General features: G+C 46.8%; 1 protein-coding gene across 1 annotated transcript in view; it reads right to left on the bottom strand.

The window, feature by feature from the left end:
* The window catches only part of LOC130389640 (alpha-1,3-mannosyl-glycoprotein 4-beta-N-acetylglucosaminyltransferase C-like), a 68,821-nt gene that overhangs the window by 29,429 nt on the left and 16,384 nt on the right, over positions 1–23,008 (bottom strand). Inside the window, exon 2 of the mRNA XM_056599510.1 lies at positions 426–583. The gene's annotated coding sequence lies outside the window, so the exon portion shown is untranslated. The remainder of the gene's footprint in view (positions 1–425; positions 584–23,008) is intronic.

Genomic DNA, 23,008 nt, shown 5'->3' with positions numbered 1-23,008 from the left:
CACGTTTTGAGAATAAAAATACTTTGTTGAGAACTCATTACTGAAAGATTCAAGAACCAATTTTGAGCCGGAATGATTTGGTTTCTATTGTAAATTGTGTCCTCTAGCCTGGCACGATACAACAGCTAATTTGTGGCTGCAGATACAGCTCTTGAAACCCAATTTTCCCATGGGGAACTTTATTAATTTAGTAGTTAAGATATACGCTGGGCCCCTTTGGTAGCATGAATTTTTTAATCTACAAGTGAATATCCACTACCGCGACCATCAGTATTTTAAAAAATAAAAATAATTTAGGATATCCACCAGGCCAAGCCAATGAGCTTCAAGACACAGCATAGGTTTGTTCCAATATTGAAAACGAGTGGAACTGAGCACTTTGATGAAACTACAGGGGCTGAATGTAAATTATGGATCTGGGTTACTTCTGCTTATTTAGAGCATCCCAGTATCGGTAAAAAAAGGTTCTGGCACTACCGTAGCTTAGTTAAACCCACCAGAGACTCTTGGGTCCACAGCCTCTCCGATCGGCCATCATCAGTAGGAAGGAACCACAGGTCAAAGCGACAGTAGGTCTTCAAGGCTACAAAAAAGATGCAACAAACAACCAAACGTTAGGGTCGAAGAGAGAAAGGAAGAGGAAAATAATGAGAAGGGGCCAGACTCTTCATCTCTGAGACTGAGCAATTATTCAATAGACCACCAAGATCAGGAAAGGTTTGGATTCCTATCGCTACTCTCTACTCTCTGCTTTTTCCGAAAGTTGGACGTTTTATATAGATGTGCCAGTTCTGCTATTTTCAAATGTTCTCAGCATCACTTGTTGAGGTAACATAACAACGGTCAAATCGCTGTTCCCAAGTCTCCTTTGCTAAATGCACTGGCCAATCCAACACATGCACACACAGGACTAGCTTAAGCTAGATTAAGCATGACAGCATAGAGAGAGTTTAGGACGCAGCGAGAGAGAGAGAGAGAGAGAGAGAGAGAGAAAGGGAGAGAGAGCGAGGAGAGAAAGGAGGAGAGAGAGGGACAGAGAGAGAGGGAGCGAAAGAGAGAGGGAGGGAGGGAAAGAGGAACATAAGGAGACCTATATAAAGAGAGAGAGGGAGAGAGGGAGATAGAAAGAGAGTGAGAGAGGGAGGGCGAGATAGAGAGAAAGAAGGAGAGAGAATAGAAAGAGAGAGAAGGGAGCCACACATTGATTTTGTAGCCCCCCCCTTCCTTGCCGCCGCCCCTCCCCTGCCCTCCTCTCCTCCCCTCCCCTCCGAAGTGCCAGTTCATCATTCTGTGAGACACTCTCTATCGATTGGACGCCTTTTGGTGTGTTTGTAATTTTGGCTTCTCAAAGCCGTTTGCAAAGACGAGTGCTCCCCCGCGGCCCGCTCTGCGCCCGGCGACGGGGAACGAGGGGATCAAAGGGATGGGTGGAGACGACCTCATTTATAAGAGGCGGCCTCCGTCCCTTCTTGTTTTTTGTCTTATCGCTTTAGAAGCACCTCAGACGGAGCAGGACGCGACGGGGGCCCTCCGCCGCGAAGGCCAGAGGCTGATCACCGTTAAATTACCAATTACTGCCACAGCTGGTGCGGTGTAGGGCTTTTAAAAAGTTCCAAAAAGTAAATGATCCTCCGCATTTGGCCTGCGGCATAAAAATGTTACTCAATTATTCTTGTTTACGGTATTTATGTTCTTCTATAGTGAGTATACCGGGCGCGTCTGTTACTCGTTCTATGGGGGTATTGTTGTCCCTTAACTGAGCCGTCATTCATTTTAAAAAGATTAAAAGACCAAAACAATCTTAATGTCTGCACAAGTCGCCCCGCGAAACAAAAAAAAAAGCAATTGTTTTAACAAACGCACAGACGCATACTTCCCCAGCGAGTGCCGTCGCATCCTAAACGCAATTCGGCTCAGAACTCCTTTGCGGGGAAACAATCCAACACCATAAGCTGAGGAGTCAAACATGCGCATCTGAGGAGAGCTAGAAAGGCAGGGTTTATATTTAGTCATGCAGGCGGTGCATCCACAGGTGAATGGTTATGCAACATTTCCCACGGCAAAACGCTACGTTAGCACCAAGAGCGCCGCTCAACTCCGGCTCCATCTCCTTGTTCTCTTCCACCCTCAGCTCCAGCCTCCGAGATGGAGCGGAATCCTTCTCCGCGCTGGGAGGCAGACTCCCACTCCCTGACCTTCGCTGCGTATTATTTATTCTCCGGGAAATAAATGCTCCTGCAACGTGTCTGTGAGCTGGGAGAACGAACGTAGGCGACGGTCATCGCAAAAACACAATCCGATGGAGATCCGCAGAGAAAGTCCCGTTGAGTCAAACTCACAGTTTTTCTTACCCGCCGACGAGGGGACGAAAACCATACAAGAAATGATATATGCAAGACTTATTTTTTATATACTTTTGTATGAAAAAAAGAAGGAACTAAAACGAAGCAAACGTTTAAGACAGACATACCAGTTAGTTTCAGCAAGTTGAATGACAATGATAAAACAAGAGATGCAGGCTAAATCTGACCTACGGAACAACAGCTGAACACAAGGAAAAGAGCGCGAGGCTACCTCTGCTCCTCCACTCAGCTACCTAGTCCCGCCCACTGATGTTAGATAAGTAGCCATATAATCCCTTTTCCCTGATAATCCATTTTAAATCAGAATCCTCGAGTCTATTCAGTAGCCTGAATGACAATTTCCAGGTTTTTTGTTCGAGATATTCAGTCTTAAATAAGTATATTTAAGATACATATGTGTAATAGTTACCACAGCCATAATATCCATCCGTGCAGTCACTATACATTCCATGTTTTTGTACAATCACCAGTGGAAGGACAGTGTTATACTGAGGTGTAGAGCTCAATCGCACACTTCAGCACAGCAAAACGCAGGCCTACCAAACAATTAGAACCGTGTAAAAAGTGTAAAAAGTGCCTGAGTGAGTTCATAGTCACTATGCATGAACTGCCTGAGCCGTAGTTCAACCAAAATGATAGCAGTGGCCCTCACGGTTCATACTGTGGTGTGACACGTGTCCCACTCCCAGCTGTAGAAGCTACGCCAGAAGAGTGGGCCAACTGCCTGTGCCTGATGTGACGGCAGAACCGGTGCCGCAAAATGTCAAGGCTGCACACTTCACGGCTACGTTACTTTCTACAGGAAAAAGAGAATTCAGGAGTTAACACCATTCTCTACGAGTATTATTATAATTATAACACAAGGATTTTCTTTTAATAGTTTTATACTTTACGTCATATGTTTATACATTGAGGACATTTTATATCCGAGGGTTTGTTGTTTTGTAAATACGAATTGAAAAATGTAATAATTTTTCAATGGAAAACATGGCCATGGATTTATTCATTCAGTTTGACGGGGGGCCCGTTTAGTTCCTTTTTTACCAGGAACGATAGAATCATGGGTGTGTTTGGTTGGGTTCCACTCCCAGCCTAAAAGGTACGGGGTTCAAATCCCAACCCCAGAACGACACCTCGGAACCCTCAAGAGTCAAAGGCCTGATCCCGACCTGCTCATTAATGACACATACGGGCCGTTTGTAAAGGTGTCCACTATGATATCCGAATAGAGCACCCAACAAAACAAAGTCATTACTGTCGGCTCCACATTCTGATTATTGGCTCTTATCCGTTGTTGTTGTTGTTGTTGTTGTTGAACAACCGATGCTGCCGTCTACTCACAGTCCTCTCCATCATTCCCGTCCGTGACACACACCGCTACGGCATATGGCGTGAATTGCTTTAAAACGGCCGCCCGGTAAAAAAAGAAGCCATATTGATCGCACAGATTATCTGCCACACATGAGGGACGGCTGCCAGCGAGACGGCTCTCCAGAAAAGCCACATCGACGGAGCAAGAGAGCGCTCTCTGGTTTACCAGGGGGGGGGCTAACTGATTGACAGACAGCAGACTTCCGAAGGAGGGGAGCTGAACCGGAGCACAACAGGGGGGCCTCTCCTCCTCTCCTTCAGACACCCTCGCCGCGATGGCTGGCAACCTGTGAATGGAGTCTATCTGGGGGTACTTATTCCCTGCCTCATCTCCGGGGGTTTTAAAACATCGTTTATGCTTAATGGCTTCTCTCATTAGCCTCGCCCAGAAAAACACACTCTGGTCATTACTGGCCACATTTGCAGTCAGGCGTCTTGCCGAAATCTCTTGTTTGAGTCATCCATCGTGCCGAACGCAGCCCCCTTCCCCAGCCTTCCTTAGTTGGCAGTTGGCCTCACGAATGGAGGAAAAGCCCAAATCTTCCTAATTATCGGCAACTATGTCTGTATCTGGCACACGGTGTCGGCGCCGGTGGGTTTGACGGTGCTGCTTTATGGGTGTGGCGGGAAATGCGATCTGAAGCGACATCCATCATGTTTGGGCTGCCAAGGCTGCACGGGGAAGCACATACGGGAAGAATACTGCACGCTAAGAAGTGTGTGCTCTACCTCCGCAGCGTTAACGACATAAATTTGGCTTCTGTGGAAAGAATTAAGACCCCCATGTCTTGTACAATTTTATATATTTTTATGTTCTTTTAGTATTTTTATGCTAAACAGCCTTGTGAGTTCAGATGCCATGTCATATTGGAGATAGGGTTAAAGCGTCTTGGAGGTGTCTCAAGGACGCCTCCGGGTAGACTGAGGGGGGGGGGGCATTGGGGTTCATGCCCTGTACCTTGTGGCTTTGAGTCGTACGCCTCGATAATCCTGCCCCCAGGCTTCGTGGTTCAAAAGTTCATCGGAGAAGCCATTGTTTAACTTTGTCACGATCTTGAGGAAAACTTAACTCAGCTAAAGTGTGAGCTGAATCGCAGCTCGTTCCACGTTGGGCCTTGGAACGGGCCCAGCCCTGCTCTCTCAAGATGGTGAATACTTTATTTACGCCGGAGCCAAGGAGTGTGGGTGTGTTGCACGCAAGCCATCCTAGTAGGAAATGGAAAGAGCGTGGGCGGGAGAGCATGCTGGCTATCTTTTGTCAGCCGCCCGGTGCCATTTAATAGCCTGTAAACCCCCTTCTGATGGGGAAAAGAACAGGCAATTAGCATACTGAGTGGATTACAAGATTGGTCTGACTCCTGGATTAATGTGTGCACTTAATCTTCTCATTGCTAAGCGATTCTTGGATATAGCCATTCAACACACTATAAACCCGAGCTCAAACTTTACATGGAATCATTCATTTCCTGGCACCCCCCCCCCCGAGCCAAATCAAAACACTACCTTGTGTATTTTTACAGCTTCAAATAAATATATATATAAATATATACGTAGTTAAATATATATAAAAATATAGATGACATGTCTGTGTGAAACTAAGTTTGTCGGCAACTCTCGCATGTCCTTGAACATTAAAGTCAACCAGTTTCTAGGTCACTGGAATATAGCTTTGCCACACACGTCGCTATCATCCCGGAGAGCTCCGCGCCACCGTCTGCAGCACCCAGCGATATTCTTAGAGCAGTGCTCCTCATCTTAAACCCAGGAACTCAGTCTTCGTCTGCTATCTCCCCCTGCCATCGCTTCTCAAATCTCTATACCTATTCCCCTGGCTTTGATACGATCTTTAATCCATGGCTCTCCACCTCTCCCCTTAAATCTTCCTACCCGGGTCTCGGTGGCAGAAAAAAAATTAAAGGCGGCGATATCTTTTCAGCGCTGTCCCTCAGTGCCCAAGGTGTGCTCTCCTTAAGACCGCCCTGTCTTCATATCTTCACGGGTGTGTGTGTGTGTGTGTGTGTGTGTGTGTGTGTGTGTGTGTGTGTGTGTGTGTGTGTGTGCAGACACATAGACATGAAGAAAGCTCTATTTAACCAATACCCTATTGCATGATTAGGACAAGAAGCCATTAAATATTCACACATGGCGCTCTGTTAAACGATCTATTTGACTATTAGAAGTAAAAGAATACAACCAGTTCTAAATAATCCCCTAGCACACAAAGCAGAGGAGCTCTGACACGATCACAGAACACATCGTACCCCTGCGTCTAAATATCCTCACACATTGCCATCTTTGCAGAAACCCATCACCGCCGCTCCCGAAGATTGAGAGCTCTCGCAATTTGTTTAAAAGAAAAAAAAAAAAGCCCAAACCCTTCTCTCAATATGCTGATTCCCGACGCTGTGTGAAGAGGGGACAGATGGCCTCCTCGCCCACTCCAGGATTACCGCCCGGAGGTTGTACAACTCCATTACCTGCGCCGCGTCACCATTGGAGAGACACGGAGCGCGACCGAAATGAAATCGTGATCTTCGCTGACTTTGGTGACTGACGCGGGGATCGAGAGAGAGATTGCTGCGGAGAAACAAAGCCACGGTCCTTTACCCTCTACTAACACTACAAATGCATTCAGCCCGTCACCTATTTTCCAACAGGCGTGACGCGGATGAGGCCTTACAAGCATTTCTTCCGAACCGTCCCTATTTGATGGCATCACCCACGGGCGTGTCCACCCGATCCGATCTACCCATCAGCCATCTGGGTGGGCACACCTGTGATGTCACTAAGGGGCCGATTCTGAAACGGCTTGTAATGGGGCTGTTCAGCATCACACCTGGTGGGAAAACAGGAGCACTTAAAATAGAAGTGTTGATCTTCCGAAAGATGCCGATGAGTGAGTTTCCCCCCCCCCACCCCCTCCCCATCCTGCTCACTCCACCTTTAACGCCCTCGTGAGAATGTCCCATCACTTGTGAAGTGTCATCACCTGATCCCTTTGTAATGTCATTTGCGTGAGAGGAAGTGTACAGGTTCAGGGGATCAGCAGTAGTCTTTGTGCATTAGCCCAGCAGGCAATGACCTCTAGAACAGTTCAGCTTCATATTTTCCAGAATGGGACTCTGTCTGCAATGGCAAAGCTTGACGCATGCAAGGAGTTTCACGCCCGTTTCCAGGCACTGTCAATGAAAGTACAGAAATATAGTGAATTGTTGAATTTTGTTTGCCGTTATCGCATTATATTACTGCAATTTAGCTTGATGAATGGTCAGATTTGGTTTAAATTTAGGGCACTAAGTTGATTTAGGTCAGGGCAGTAACACGAACACAATCCCACTGAATTTCCCTAAAACAACATAGAGACCTTCAATGTTAATTTAGGTTCATAAGAACACAATGACAGGTGCATCCTAGAAGCGATGCCTGTCACTATTTTTCATCACTATGATCAATTGTAAGCTTCTTCGTCACCAGATTGCCGTTTTCCCCACTAAACGACGCCACACGCGTCGCATACATCACTTTAACGAGGGTCATCCAACCACAACTAATGTGTAATACCGATTATTATGATGATGATGATGATGATGATGATGATGATGATGATGATGATGATGATGACATCAGCTGGTGTAATCTTGAAAAAGTAGTCCTCATACGCAATCCATACCGTTTTTCAAAAGCGACCCATGTGAAACCGCGGCAGTCGGCGGTACCAGGCATACTCTCCCCCGCTCCCTGCCTCCCTCCCTAACTCCCTCCCTCCCTGCCTCCCTCTAACTCCCCCGAATCCCGTCCCCTCTAAACCACAGCTACAGATGTGCCACGCAAGTCCCGCGGGACGGGCCTCCACTCACAGACGAACAAGCACCTCGGCGTCTAAAAGATGATTTTGTTTGCTCCCCGCCGTAATGATCTTCATTTCCCAGGGATGCGGAAGTGCTCTCCATGCTCATCAGGACAGGGAGGGGGGGGGGGGTAGTCGAAGCCGGGGAAACAGAGGGCAGCTGCTGTTGCTGGCGTCGTTGAGAGCTACCATGCTTCCTGATCCCTGGGTAATGAAGACGATTAAAAGGGGGCAAACAAAAAGAGGATTCCGCCGCCGCCGCCGCTAGCTGGCTAGCTCACGGGCACCGCGAGCAGCTGTCGTTGCATCGCCGTTTCCGCACCCCACCCCCCCCCCCCCCCCCCCACCCCCCCACCCCCCCTGCACTCGGATGCCAAAAGTGTAGAGCGGAGAGACTAGACACTTGGAAGAGTTAGCGCCTCCGTGGCGAAACCTTGGGGGAACAGGGGTGGCCAGATGTGGTTGTGATGATGAGGTGGGTTGTGGTAGTGGTTGTGGTTGTGGTGGTGGGGATGTTTTGAAGCTCTTTCCTATTCCCTAGTTGTTACACAAATAGGGAACCTTCCACAACTTCCCTTTCACACTGGATTTTATTTAAATGTACTCCTTTATATAAAATATTATTATAGGTTTAACATTTAACTTTAAATACCTAACCCCATACACATCAAATAATGCAGATGTTTACTAACTGTTTGTTTACTGTTCCACTATATGTTCATTATTCGTCTCATATTTTTCATATTTTTATGATTTCTTTTTTCTTATACTTGGAATATTTATTTTCGCCTTTCTTTCTGCTGCTTTAACCACCCCAATTTTCAACAAAGCGTTAACACACCTCACCTTATTTTAAGGCTCTCGCTCTTTGGCAAATTCGACTGGGTGATTCATGTGAAAGGGGAGCAGTGAGTCATCGCACCAGCTTGCGTCCCGAGACTGAATTCTCTTCATTTTTGGCGTTATATGAAAGCAAGCATTCCCGCTACATTAGCAAATGTAATTTAATTGACTGTATATAATTGTTACCAATTATCTTTTTCTTCATGAGGAGTATCTCGTGGGCATTGGAACCTTCATCAGGCCTTGCTGCCAACATCTGTGTGTGTGTGTGTGTGTGTGTGTGTGTGTGTGTGTGTGTGTGTGTGTGTGTGTGTGTGTGTGTGTGTGTGTGTGTGTGTGTGTGTGTGTGTGTGTGTGTGTGTGTGTCTGTGTGTGCGCGCAGTGCACTCGCAAGAAACGCTGACGCAAGTGCTGAGCTATAGAGTGTCCGCTCGCACCCCAGGGTGCACATGAAAGCACCCCCCGTGAATGGGTGTTTAATCAGCGCGTCAAGAATAAAAAACTTGCGTGCAGCACTAGTCCGCGGGCTCCTCACCTGGTTGACATCTGCTGAGCGCAGCGGTACGGTGGCGCCCGCCATATTAATCTGACCCGCCATCTCCACGTTCAATCTTTTCGATTTTACATTCCCTCAAAACAATACACATTACTTTTGCAAATGAGATGAAAAACAACATGGAATGCAGTTTTTGTATTCAAAAGTTGTCGCATCCATCAAAAAGGCGGTGTGGAACCGTCGACTCGATTTGCATTGAAAAAAAAACCCGCTGGCTTATGTTCTCAGAGAATGGGAGGGGGGAATGCATAACACTCAATCTCGGCTGGTATTGATAGGATATGTATTTTCCCCGTGTTTCAGTTCAATGTGAATCCCTCTCTCAGCGCGTTTACTGCTGGCTCTGCAAACAGAGGGTCAGAGATTACCACAATTTTCCATCCTTTCCCACAGCGATACGAAGCCGAATGCACGCCCCGTCTGCCTAGCCTCATAAAACAAATGTGTTTTTCAGTCCTACCAGCGGGCCGCAGCCCAGACAGCCTTCGGCTTTACCCGACTGCAACACGAGCAAAGGGAGAAAAAAAACGTGCCAGGTGTTACCACCGGGGATCCCGGACTGCATCTTGAAACCCCCCTAACGTCAGCGGCAGTTCATTACTTATGCTTCACCGCCATCTGCTTCATCCCAGACGGGGAGATGGATGGCACATCTCATTCTCTCTAGCAGCCCGATCCATCGCCAGCAGAAGGGACACGAGCGGGAAAAACCGTTCAGACATGTTGTCCACGAGACGGAACATCAGTGGAGGGAGAAAAGAGAAAATCGAAGGTGGAAGACAGAGGAGGTGGTGGCAGGACGGGAGTGGAACTCGCCACTCGCAAACACGTCTTGGCAAGAAAATGAAGCAGGGCCGGCCCCGAAAGAGGGGCGACAGAAGTCGTATGAAACACAGAAAGAGAGTGTCGTTGGTCTGCCACGCGCCTTTCCCCTCCAATCTGAAGGTTGAACTTAACTCTGACATCGCTCTCCGAGAACACAACTTTTTAATTTGTCGTCTTGTTCCAATCCCTTTAGTTTTCTGACATCCCGACGCTGTTATTATATTCTCTTCGGTCATTGTAGCAGACGCTCTTATCCAATTTTGCTCGTTGTCTGGTACAAGTTATTAATAATGAACAATGGGGTGAGGGCATCTGGCTCAAGGATGTCTAGAGATTACAGGCCTCCTGTTCAGCATCAGTCAACCCAGCAGACCCCTCAGACTCCCTCAACAAAGGAACCACAACCCTGGAACTGAAAGGTGGAGCTAAATTGTAAGCGACTGCATTCAAAAATAGTTTTTGTAGACCAGTGGACTCTCAAATAAATATATAGATTGTTTTGTCTCCTATTCACCATTTCATGCACACGGTCACACACCGCTGCAGGGGCTGAGAGCCATACAAGACGACCGACCGGTTGGTCGGGTTAGGGATACGGGTCTTGCTAGGAGGAGCCGGGGATCGAACCAGCGACCGTCAGGTTTATCTCCCTCTACCGATCAATGCCGCCCACGGGGTGGCGGGGGAGACGGGGTAAAGGAGAAGAGAGGATAGGAGAGGAAGAGAGGAGAAATAACAGAGTGAGAGGCTTTGTCAATACTCTCTGACGTTATACTGTTTCATCATAAAACGGCCCATATACCACCAAACAATTGTTGAAGGTCGCTGGATCGCTGATGGGCGGGGAGAGCATGAGAGCGACAATAAACACTCGCCACCCTCTTTATAAACTGCAAGCAATAACGCAAAGTAATCTCTTTTGTTTATCTATTTCCCCCCCAGACAATTAAATTCTCCATTACAACGGCTGCTGTGTGTGTTTTATAGGAGGACATGCGTGTGTGTGTGGGCGGGAGACAGATGACTGAGGAAGGAAAATGAGTCGCTACTCTCGCCTCTTGTGTTGCTGTTTAATTTTAGAAGGGCACTCATGAATCAGTTATGGAAGCTTGACATACACATTTATTTTTCGCGCCACGTGCTACAAATCCCACACCAGACAGGTGTAAAAAAAATCACCCAGTACGATTCTCGATTTGAATCTCTTGTGGACATTCACGACTATAAAAAATGATTTTAAAATCGTGGGCCGTATTTTTTTTTGCCACTGAAAGACGCCACAAGGCATGAAATCGTTCAGACGCCACTGATGCAATTGTCAGGTTTTAGGAGTAGTGCAGTAAAACCAGACTTCAAAACAAACGGAGGGTGGGTTTGAATCTCAATGTCCGAGGTCCACCATAGGCAGCCTTGAGCAAGATACCTGGACCCCTCTCTCACTACACTGCAGGTCGCCCCGGGGGAATAAATACCAAGCAAGGTATATAGTATTACAACTCACCATAGGGTAAGCTGACCAGATTACAGAAAAACGAAAAATGGGGACATCTGTAGTTTGGCATTCCATGCATCAACAAGACATCAACAAGATATCTGATGGTATTATATCCGAAATAAATAAATAAAAAGGAGATGTAGAAGTTGCCTATTCTTATCATGATCAGGCAGTAAATGACATGCCAAATGGTTGACAATGATGGGTTTTTAAATTTGACTAACAGACCAAATCAATCCAAAGTAGCTAGTCGAATAGGGAGTTGTTCCTTATTGGTTTGATGGCATATTAATGATCAGTGATGCCTTCTCATGGTATAAAATCAATAGATTGACACCGGGTAGCAAGGTCACATCAAAGTCTATCAGATAGACACCTGACTAATTATTAATCGTCTCGAAATCAATATAAATAATCAAGCTAAAACCGTTGCCAATTAAAAAGCGGTCAATATATTTTTAAATCCTGTTTAATATATATATATATATTTTTAAATCCTGTTTAATATGTTTAATATATATGTATGTATATATATATATATATATATATATATATATATATATATATATATATATATATATATATATACACATTAAACAGGAACACTTCCGGGGACAATTCCAGCCTGGTACTGGAAACCAGTACCAGTACCACATGATGGAGTGTTCTCCATCATGTGAGAGACAGAATGCTTTTACCAATGAACCACCTGGCAGTGACGCTGTGAATCACTTTAGCTAGATTCATAAATGAATCAATTAATAAATAGTATCATAATATTATAAAAGTAAGACAGCTGATCATTAGAAGGCTTGATGAAGCCCACACGGCAGACTCCCTGGCTTCTATTAACCCCGTCCATTGAAATTAGCCAGCAGCAATGATTAACAGCTAAATTAATTTCAACTCAATTTCAACTTTACTTTCACTTACTTTATTTAGTTGAAAAGTCAACTACAGATGGCAAGGTGTAATGAATAAATGGCTAAGTATGCAGACATGTTCAGTGTCCCACGCTGCGCACTCGGTAGGAAAAGCATAGCGATGGAAAATAGGATGCTGCTCATCATATTGTATCGGATGCATACCAGAAGTCACGCATAGGGCAGGCATGAAATCCTTTTAGTACAGATAACGAGCATTAATACTTAATACTACGCAGAGGGCATTTTGCCGTGCATTATACGATGGATAGCAAAAAATCACATCTCTTCTCCATTACCAACCCTCCCCCCCACCCCCACACCCAAGACAAATAGCTGCTCCCCAGTCAAGCATGAGGGCTAAATAGACAGTAAAATTGCCTTCTATAATACATTACTAAATCATTTGCATGTATCAGCGATGGAAAGCGGTGTCCCTGACGTGCAAGAAAGGGCTTCTCAGTGTTGACAGAAGCTCGCTATCAACTCAACTACATGTTAATATTGAACCATGCGCACACTCTCTCTCTCTCTCTCGCCACGAGGCAAATCGTATATACACCGCACAATGTCACAGATAGTGATTTCCGCAACTGTCCGAGCATTGGCTTCGCAGACGTTGAAGAATCGAGTTCACTTCCATTCGATTTTCTCTCCTTCACCTTGCTCTTCATTCATGGGCTACATTCATGTGTTTCACCCCATTTAATTGAATAAAATTCACAAAGACTGGTCTAATTGGTTGACGATCAACGGCCTCGTCACAAGGAGCCAGCTCTTAACTGGTATTCATATTTTATATCCAATGCATGTCATCTTTAATCGGCATAAGTTATGTATTAATGTGCTATGTATCACAGTTGAGGACGTGTGGAATTAAATGTCCGTTAACGACGTGACAACATTTGCCCAACATTTGTGCTATCTCTCTATCAGCTCCCCCCTCCCCTCAACCTGGTCTCGACAATTAGCCGACAGATCTGGGTGAGCGGGGACCTTGGTGCACCTCATATTTGTTTCAACCGATCATATTGCTGGAGGCGGGGATCTGTAGGTACGTTATTCGCAGACAAACTCGACCTGCGGTGGCGAACCGTAAAGGTTTCAAATCAACTCTGTTTAGACCGGCCACTGCAGAAATGCACTTATTAATATCCCTATTTGAAAGGTTGATCCAACCAAACAAATGTATTTCTTTGGGACAATATATCCGTTACGAGAACAGGACTCACTGCGTGACTCCGCCCTGCCCATTCCGTTTTCTGGGGACGTATTGTCTCCCGACGGCATTCTGCTGTAACATAGTAAGACGGCTGGATCCGAGATTACTCCCAGCCTGATGCAACTAGAGTTCATGTCGTTATCCCCTGGTTTCTTTCTTTCCACAACTTGTGCACTGGGTGAGCGAGCGGTTTGGAAATGAATACAGGAGGGAGAAAACACTGCAGGCCAGGGCATGAGATGTAGACACAGACAGAGAGAAAAAGAGACTGCGAGAGAGATAGAGAGAGAGAGGAAGAAAGACGAATTTTACACAAGCCTAGACAAGAAGTCTCTGCTGGAAGCCACAGGAGAAGAGGCTGCTGCTGGCAAACAGGAGACAAGCTGACAAGCTGGTTAATGCATGGGTCCTTCCTCTAGACTTACTCAGTCTCTGTCCCTCCATTCGTTTATGGTGGTAGTGGGGGAGACATGCTCTCAGGGCGCCGTCTCCGCGCTGAACAAATGATGGAAATCTTTCACCACTCTGGGCCTGTAATGACATATGCTGTATGCCTGACTTTGACATTATTACCTTAATCCATTATCCTTCATTTTTCATGTATTTTTCCCTTTATGGTAACGATAGGCGAGGCTACTGTGTATATCTGTCTAATTTAAAACTATATAAAGAATGTTGTGTACAAACGGACGTTGATGTAGCTAGCTATTATGCACTAGCACAATAAGTAAATAACCTTCCTGTGTGTCCTAGTGTCCTGATTCCTACAGCTACTCTGCACCAGTCTTGCTTTAACAAATCGAGGTTGTGCAGCACTGAGAAATTTATTCTGCTTCAATATTGATTGAAAGCTAGAATGTGCTCCGCCTCACTTGTAAGTCGCTTTGGATAAAGCGTCTGCTAAATGATGAGCAGTTAATGTTTTTATTTAACACTCAAGGGGGATTTTTTTTATTTGGTCTTTCGTTCTGCAGTGATTATCAGTCTGGCCTTGACCGGGCAGTAATTGATTACCAAACATGGTCGCAACGTTACGTGGTTCCAAAAATCCAGCCAATCAGAGTGACCCCTCTCTTTTCTCGTTCTGAATCTGGTTGGCCGTGAAGCCAATACATATTCTAATCTGAGAACAGCCTTCCCTGCAGAATTTTGTTAATCTTTCATCATCGTTATTCAGTCTATTCCGGAAAGAACTCTTTAAATTGCCACACTTTCCCTGGTCCCCTCCATCCTTCTGAGTTCTGAGTCGGTCCTCGCATTTTACCTTTTAAAAAGCTTTCCCCAGGAGCAAGGCCGGACGGATCGGCAGAGACGAACAGAATGTGAGCTTGCGAGATCAGGATGGTCTCAGTAGGCTAGGTTGACCTTCAGGGTGACCTCCCGTGACCCCGAAGACAGCTGACCCCCCCGCAGACGCCGGTGTCTCCCCGTGCCAAGTCATCACACTGAAACAGAGTCACCGCCAGCGCACACAAAACCGCTCTGTTCCCAACGGAAACCAATTTAACGCTCCACTGCCCACAGAGCAAACTATACGCGATAATGCGCCACATGAATTTCCTTAGATAAATTACAGCCGGTCGGCCGACCAGCCAACCGGTCAGTAAGCCGGTCAAGACAGCCAGCCAACCGGTCAGCCAACCAGTCAGTAAGCCGGTCAAGACAGTCAGCCAACCGGTCAGCCAACCAGTCAGTAAGCCGGTCATGGCAGCCAGCCAACCAGTCAGCCAACCAGTCAGTAAGCCGGTCAAGACAGCCAGCCAACCGGTCAGCCAACCAGTCAGTAAGCCGGTCATGACAGCCAGCCAACTGGTCAGCCAACCAGTCAGTAAGCCGGTCAAGACAGCCAGCCAACCGGTCAGCCAACCAGTCAGTAAGCCGGTCAAGACAGCCAGCCAACCGGTCAGCCAACCAGTCAGTAAGCCGGTCATGGCAGCCAGCCAACTGGTCAGCCAACCAGTCAGTAAGCCGGTCAAGACAGTCAGCCAACCAGCCACCCGGTCGGACAGCCATTCAGCCAGGCAACCAGCCCAGAGACTTATTTTGGGGGTTCCAAACGCCCGGGCCTCAGTCAGTGACGTCAATGATAACAAAAGAGTAGATGCCGAAGTTGCAGAAACCCAAGACGCTTAGCACATCCATTTGTCTTTTGTTCGGTCCTCGCTTCAGCAGCGGCCTGTTCTGATAAAAGTGGTCGAGCAGCAGCGACAAGAAAAGCCTTGTTTTACCTTGGGACGCTGCTGGGGGGACGGTTGTGCGTCGCCCCATCAGCGACGCACAATGAGCGGAGGAAAGGAGTAGCCGTTGTTTATATTTGATAAATGATTCTGTTTGTTTGTTTCAAACGGGACTCTTCCAGTACCCCTTCTCTGTGAAGTGAGGCTGCTAACTGGCGCGCTAACGTTGTCAAAATGCTTAGCGCAGACCGCTCCGTGGTCATTAGCCAAAGAGGAGCAGAGCGCGAAAGGGCTAGCCTCGGGAGCCAGGGACCGAAGAAGGGGAAGTTAGGGTAGCCAATCAGCCGCGGGGTCGCGGGGGGTTGCGTGCGAGCCGGGGACCGTGGTGACCTTTAGATTGAAACAATGTCCTGGGGAGTCGGCGCCATTAAGTACCGGGACTGTACCACCGAATGAGAAGAAGAAGGGCAGAAATAGCTCCATAGATCGTCCCCACAGCAAAGACCTCCTCCACCACCACCACCACCACCAGCACCACCACCAGCAGAATAACCTTCACCTTCACCCACTACTGTCACCTCTACCCCCATCATGACTAACAACCACCACCACCACCACCACCTCCTACAGACCCCAGCCGTCTGCAGGCTCTCTGAGCCATGTCTGAGGCGTGTGTGAGCTGCTCCAACCATGTAATCCCATTTCGCCTCTCCAAGAGCGCCGATGCGCTCGCTTGTGATACAAAGACCACCCGCTCACCCCTGGCTTCAGCGCCAGACACACACACACACACACACACACACGTATACAAACACACACACACATAAGTATACAAGAACACACACACATACATACATACATATGTATACACCCACACATGCATGCACGCACACACAAACAATCTCACACACAAACAATCTCACACACACACACACACACACACACACACACACACACACACACACACACACACACACACACACACACACACACACACACACACACACACACACACACACACACACACACACACACCCATTCCAAACAATGTGGCTGCAGATATTCAGGAGGGGAGATTGGAAATGACAGGGCTCAACCATGGGCTGCGCAGCGAGAACCATTTTATTTTATGGCTCGAATCAGCGCTTGACACATTCCATTCATATCTGATTTGCAGTTATAAACAAAGAGGACTTTTCTTTTCCCCGGCGTTCCACCGCGACGAAGGCGAGGACAAGGCGAGTCACATAAATCTGGCCTCTCTCGATAACAGTTTAGAAGTAGATTTAGAACTGTTTGCCTGAAAGGCAAACTGCCAGGGCTCTTTTTACTGAACACACAGAGCAGGTTTACCTTCGAAGCGGAGACATTTTCAGTCTTAAGAAAATTAACATTTATGTTCTACTTCCAAGGAGAGGTATAACTCACCATATTGAAAATCGATATCACTACAGTTGGGCAGTCGGTACTCCCCCCACGGTTAAATAAATTCCTTTTCTCTCCTGAAAGTTTATGACAGAGATAAGAGGGACGAAAAAGTGCAATTACAATGGCGGCCCACATGAAAACCATCCAGACTCGACCTGACTTGATGGAGATTCTTTCCTGTTACGGAGCATATGAGGCAGCTCAACGCCTGCGTTAACTCACCGAGATCACATTCACGAGGAGATTTCTAATTTCCTTCCCACCTCTTCCTGCGTCGCCGTCCAAATGAGCTGGTAGTGGGAGTGTTGATGTGTGCAACAATTGCCTTTGTGTGAATGATGATCACGCCGTCCGTGATTGCTTTGTCTTTTTGCATTTGAGCACGTTATGTTGTTGGAGAGTCTTGAGAGAGACGAGAGAGACGAGAGAGACGAGAGAGAGAGAGAGAGAGAGAGAGAGACAGAGAGAGGGCGTTTGTGTGTCTGTGGTGGAGTGTTTACCCCCTCTTTTCATCCTGGGCTATGCTTAGTCGCGCTCCCCTCAAACACGGTAGGATTCAATTACACGCTGACCGGAGCTCCCTGACAAGAGCTCACACTCTTGTTTCAATCACCCCACAGCTGGGTGTCAGCTCAGGGTGGTCAGCGACGCTCCAGTCACCCTGATGTGGGCCAGGGAAATGAGCCGTGCAGTAGCCCAGCGAAAAGGTGGAGACCGGTGGCACGGAAAGACTAGCGAGAGCACAGGGGGGCCTTTATCCTCCCCCCCCCCCCGCCAGATAAAGAGCATCCATCCAGAACTCAACAACCCCACGCCCCGGTCCCCCTGAATCAGAATCACATTGACACGGGCTCGGCAATTTGGTGCACAAAAATATGAGTCTGGGTGTAAACAGGGTGCTGTTTCCGGGGGTTGAAGGAGCGAACGGGATTAGGGAGAGTATTGGCCGGCTGGATGGTTCTTAGTAATGAATTCTGACATGCACGCAAGCGAACGCGTCATGATAATGGCTTCGATGCATTACACTCCCGCCGAAGGGAGGGTTATGACGGTGTACCGACTTTGTATTTGGGTTAAGGTGCACATTTTGTAAACGTCATATTTTTCCTACTCGTGTGTTGAGAAAGCATGCGTCAACAAACCCGATGGAACTAGCACTGAGATATGCCGGCCTGGTTATTATTAGCTCCCCTCCATGTATAAAACATATTTGATGGTAGCCGAACCATATGTGTGTAGTGCACATCTTACCTCAGCTGTGGGTTCCTCCTGTATAGACAATATGCCGGATAGAGCATCCAACAGGATGCAGTGTGGAAGTGACTTTAGCAGAGCTTGTGTTTCATGAAATAAACATGGGCTTAAAAAAGGACCACCGGTTCAAACTTCGGACGGTACAAGCACTTCAAAACACTTAAATCACTCACAAACAACAGCCTGTCAGATATTCTTAGGAAAAAAAAGCAAACATTCAGCCAACCATCTCAGAGTGGTCTGAAGACGTAGAAGTGGGAAGAGGAGAAGGAGGAAAGAGAGGTGGAGGGCAGGGGGGGGGGGGGGGGGGGGAGGAAGAAGAAAAGGGGGAAAAGGGGGAGAAGGAGGAGGGGGGAAAGGAGGAGGAGGAGGAAGAAAAGGGGAAGAAGGAGGAGGAGGAGGAGTAGTAAAGTCAAAGAAGAAGAAGAAGAAGATGAAGAGGGTCCAATATGAAAAAACAAAACAAAGCCCATCGATCATCGTGATTGTCACACTATTCATCGGAGTCATGACTCCCTCCCGGTGGAGAAGCAGCCGCGGGGCTCCTCAGGCGGGGACATTTAAGACACTAATCAAGCGTGTTACAGACGCGCTCTGGTAATTAATGTGCCGCGGCGGGAACGGCGGTGCATCGCGGGAACAAGGCGCGCTTGTTTGTCAAGGCCCCGTGCTCTGGTGCTGGGCGTTCCCTCAGCACTGTCATATATTTCCCCCTGTATTCCTCGGGGGGGGGGGGGGCCGGGCTGTCCTGGATGATTGAACACTGCCTCATACCGCAGGAGGGCAGACCATTTAACTGCCATCCTCCCGAGACCCACCCGATGCCGCCCCGCCCCGCTGGGATCTCATCCCCCCCTGCTTTGTTTTTTTAACTTTGTTCGTTTTTTATGTCCTGTCCGAATCTCGGGGTTGTTTGTTGTGCGGCTCCACGACGCAGCCAACAATAATTTAGATTTATGGGCCGGAGGCGGGCGGGGATGTGGTGATGATAGCGCAGACGTGCCACACAAGTCATGGGGGAGCACCGCGGTGACAAATATGAGCGGGGAACGGGACCGGGGATTGAAGTGTTGAGAGTGCGACCAGAAGGCGGCCGTAACGGCCTTGATGTTGCTCTACTGATAGCTCTGTCTCTCTCTCTCCGTCCGCTCTCTTCCTCCCCCTCACTTTACTCACTCCACATCCATCTTCCCGCACTTCACAACATCCTTTCTTGGTTCAATCTCTCTCTACGGCCGTCCTTTCTCTAACTCTCCCTCCCCCATCCTCCTCTATCTGTGCCTCACCCATCCTTTATCTATCTGTCCCTCACCCATCTTTTCTCTAACTCTCCCTCACCCATCCATCTCTGCCTCACCCATCCTTTCTCTATCTCTTCCTACCCCAAACCACCGCTCTCCTTAGGAATTAAAAACACATTGATTAATAAATGTTAAACGTTACATGGTCTGTTGTTTTCAGCATTAAATTAATTGCTCATTCTGTCCCAACCCTCACAAATCAACATTTCATATTCAATCAAATATTTGACTTGTTTGCCAAAACTGCGCTATGGAACCATGGGAAATCCATTTGTGTTAAATGTCAAGACATTGTTTTGATTTGTTCGTATATTCTTCTTCTATAATAACCGAGACTCAGCACATTGCGAAATAGGCCAAAAAAAACAACATTTTGAAAGAACAGAAATGACTATGTTTGAATTGAGTGTTATTAGTGTGGCCTAGATCCAGACAATATTTGTGAACTTGAGTCAGATCTTCCCTGCGGGCATTTAAACACAGAATATAGGCCCTAGTCTCTGATAGCAAAATAAGAGCAGATGAGAAACACACATTCCTCATTCCTCCAAATGAGGAATGTGTGAAACTATATTCAGTCATTTATCAGACGCTTTTATCCAGAGCGATTTACAGGTGTGGTTGAGAAGACCAATCAATATCGTCTGAACCACAGACATTGTGCCTGGAAAAACAAGTGGAGAAAGCATCTATGAGAACCAGAAACAAAAGGAGATTTATTTTCCCAAGTGCACAGTAGGACTCATTGGGGCATTGGAGGGCATGGGAACATAATAACATGTGTCCTCAATGCAAGTGGTTTAACATACAAAAAGTGGTAAGCGTACGTCTGTATGTCTCTCGCTCACACCTGACACATTTGGACTGGCTAGGAGAGAGCTTTTCCCTGCCTGCTCATTCAATGAAGAAGAAGGACAGCACAGCGACGTCAGTTTCTCGTCCGGTCTTTATATCGACTCCCTTCTCCGCCGCAAACAATACGTTTTTTGGAGTGCGCAGCCGAGACTGTTGGGAGAGAGAGAGTGCCGTTATGTAAAGGATAATGTACAGAACGCCGTTCATTATCGGGAAAATAAGCGATCAGCAGAGAAATAGTCCTCCAAAGACATTGACGTCGCTTAGCCACCGGACACGCTGGGGTAGATAAGTTACCGGACTACGTGCAGAGTGTTAAGAAGGACACTAACAAACGTCACTCATTTTCGTTTTCCACATTTATGTTTTAAAATAGCTCAGCGTTTCGATAGCTTCCATGCATGATCGCATGCAATTGACAGACAGTTGATCTTGGCAGGTATCAGTTTATTATGTTATGTTATGTTTATGAATGGCCGTGGCATGGCCACCCTACTCACTGTACCTTGCACATGTTTAGAATAAAAAAATGAATAGATGAACCTGTGTATTATTTGAATATCTTAGTATTGAATGCAAAGTAACAAGGTACATTTATACATGGCACTATAGGACCAGTTTAATATAAAACACAATTTTATACAATATATAGGTAGGGGGTTCCCCGCTCCATCTCTCCATCAGTTTGGGGGTTCTTGGCCTGGTAAACGTTGGAGACCCCTGCTCTAATGTGTTTGTAGACATTACAGGCACAGAAGAAAGGATTATTTGGTTCAGAGTCCAGCTTCAAAGCTCATCCAGTAACACGTCATGACGTTGTGATGTTATGTCGTTATGTTGCCACTTAATAACTGCTTTAAGGGTCAGTAGCTAGCAAAACAGACGAGCAAATCAACTTTTATACACATAAATAATAATCGCCTTTTATAAAGGCGATCGTTACAAAAGAACTCCCTCAAACAAGGAGACGTGTAAGGCGCCTTGATTAAACGCATGCTTCCAAACGCCAGATTAATTGCCAGCTCTCTCTCCCAATTCCCGTTTTTTTGTTACCAGCGGGAGGTTGTAAATTAGTGTGTTAAATCTCAGATCAGGCCTTTCGACACCATAGTACACTTGCTAGGGACTATAGGCGACGGCTATAAGCAATCCATTTAAGCTAACGACTCCCTCGGTCACTCAAAAATAACTCTTTGGAGTTCTACGAGTTAGGGTTAGGGTGAGGCGGTGTCCGTCTTATCTCTAGAGCTGCACTTCTCCTCCTCCCTGGTAGTCTGTCTACCACCGGAAAGCTCCCCGCCAGGGACCCTGAGGTACTGTGGAGGCCCCCCAGACTCCTGGGGGGCCAACTAGTACTCTGCACACCATACTCAGGACTGACGGCCATTTTGTCCACACACACACACACACACACACACACACACACACACACACACACACACACACACACACACACACACACACACACACACACACACACACACACACACACACACACACACACACACACACACACACACACACAGAGAGATAAAGAAAAAGGGAGTGAGGGAGATAAAGATTGACTTTTGCTGTTCAGTTCCTTTTTAACGTTCCTATTAAACTAATCCTGCAAATAAATAAAACACATGCATACAATCATGATGGGATATGGTGTCGATGAATACCAGATATCTTAATACTGATTCCAGTTTAATTTATCAGAGCGAGTACTCGTTGTATTCATGCGATGATATGCTAAGCGTGTTTGGCGGCATCATGAATAATGTTTTCAACGATTCAGCCCACCGTGTCTACATTTGGTTCGGCTCGGAGGGTCTCTGGGGTGTGGAGGTCAGCTGGTCCCGATGGTTCTGATGGTCGAACAAAGACCATTGATCTCCTCTCTGTGATTGTCCGGTTTCCTTTTTTGATGGGGTCGCCTCCCACTGTGCTGCCCTCTCTCCGACAGCACATTAGGGCTCGGGGAAATGGCGGGGGATTTGAATAGAGATAATAATTAGGATAACCAAAGTGGCCGATGATGGTTTTCCCCTGGCTTGATCCAGACAAAGTGTATTTCGCTGAAACGAATCCGACGGCATTCAGAAGTGGTATTTCTTTATTTGCTCGTGTTTTTTCCAACACCCTCTCCCAATTGTTCACAGCTTCTGTCTGCCACTAAGGTTACCTTGCTCTGTAAAATACGAGCCCACCCATTTGGAGCCCGGAGATTGTGAAGATATGAATAACACTTTTGGGTTTGGTTGTTATTTTGTAAGAGTGACGAGAGCGAGGAGGGACTTTGGAAGAGTCTGCGAGTGCTAATGAGCCTTATTTTAAGAACAGAACACATGCATGAATATTTAACAGCTTGTCTTCTTGATTAACCACCAAAATAAAACTGCTTGGATTCCAGTGATCCGAGTGAAATATGGCCGACGCCAAAGCCACTATACCATTCCTGCCTTCGCCAGGATACCAGGCATACAAAAGTTTCTGTATAGCCGTAATGAAAGCCATAAAACAAAGACCAAGTATGGCTTTGGTGTCTTTGGAATATGCTGGT

Source organism: Gadus chalcogrammus, chromosome 9 (assembly GCF_026213295.1).
Source record: "Gadus chalcogrammus isolate NIFS_2021 chromosome 9, NIFS_Gcha_1.0, whole genome shotgun sequence".
NCBI classification, from domain to species: Eukaryota; Metazoa; Chordata; class Actinopteri; order Gadiformes; family Gadidae; genus Gadus; species Gadus chalcogrammus.
Note: the sequence above shows the minus strand (reverse complement) of the source record. Positions and strands in the feature narration are given on the sequence as shown.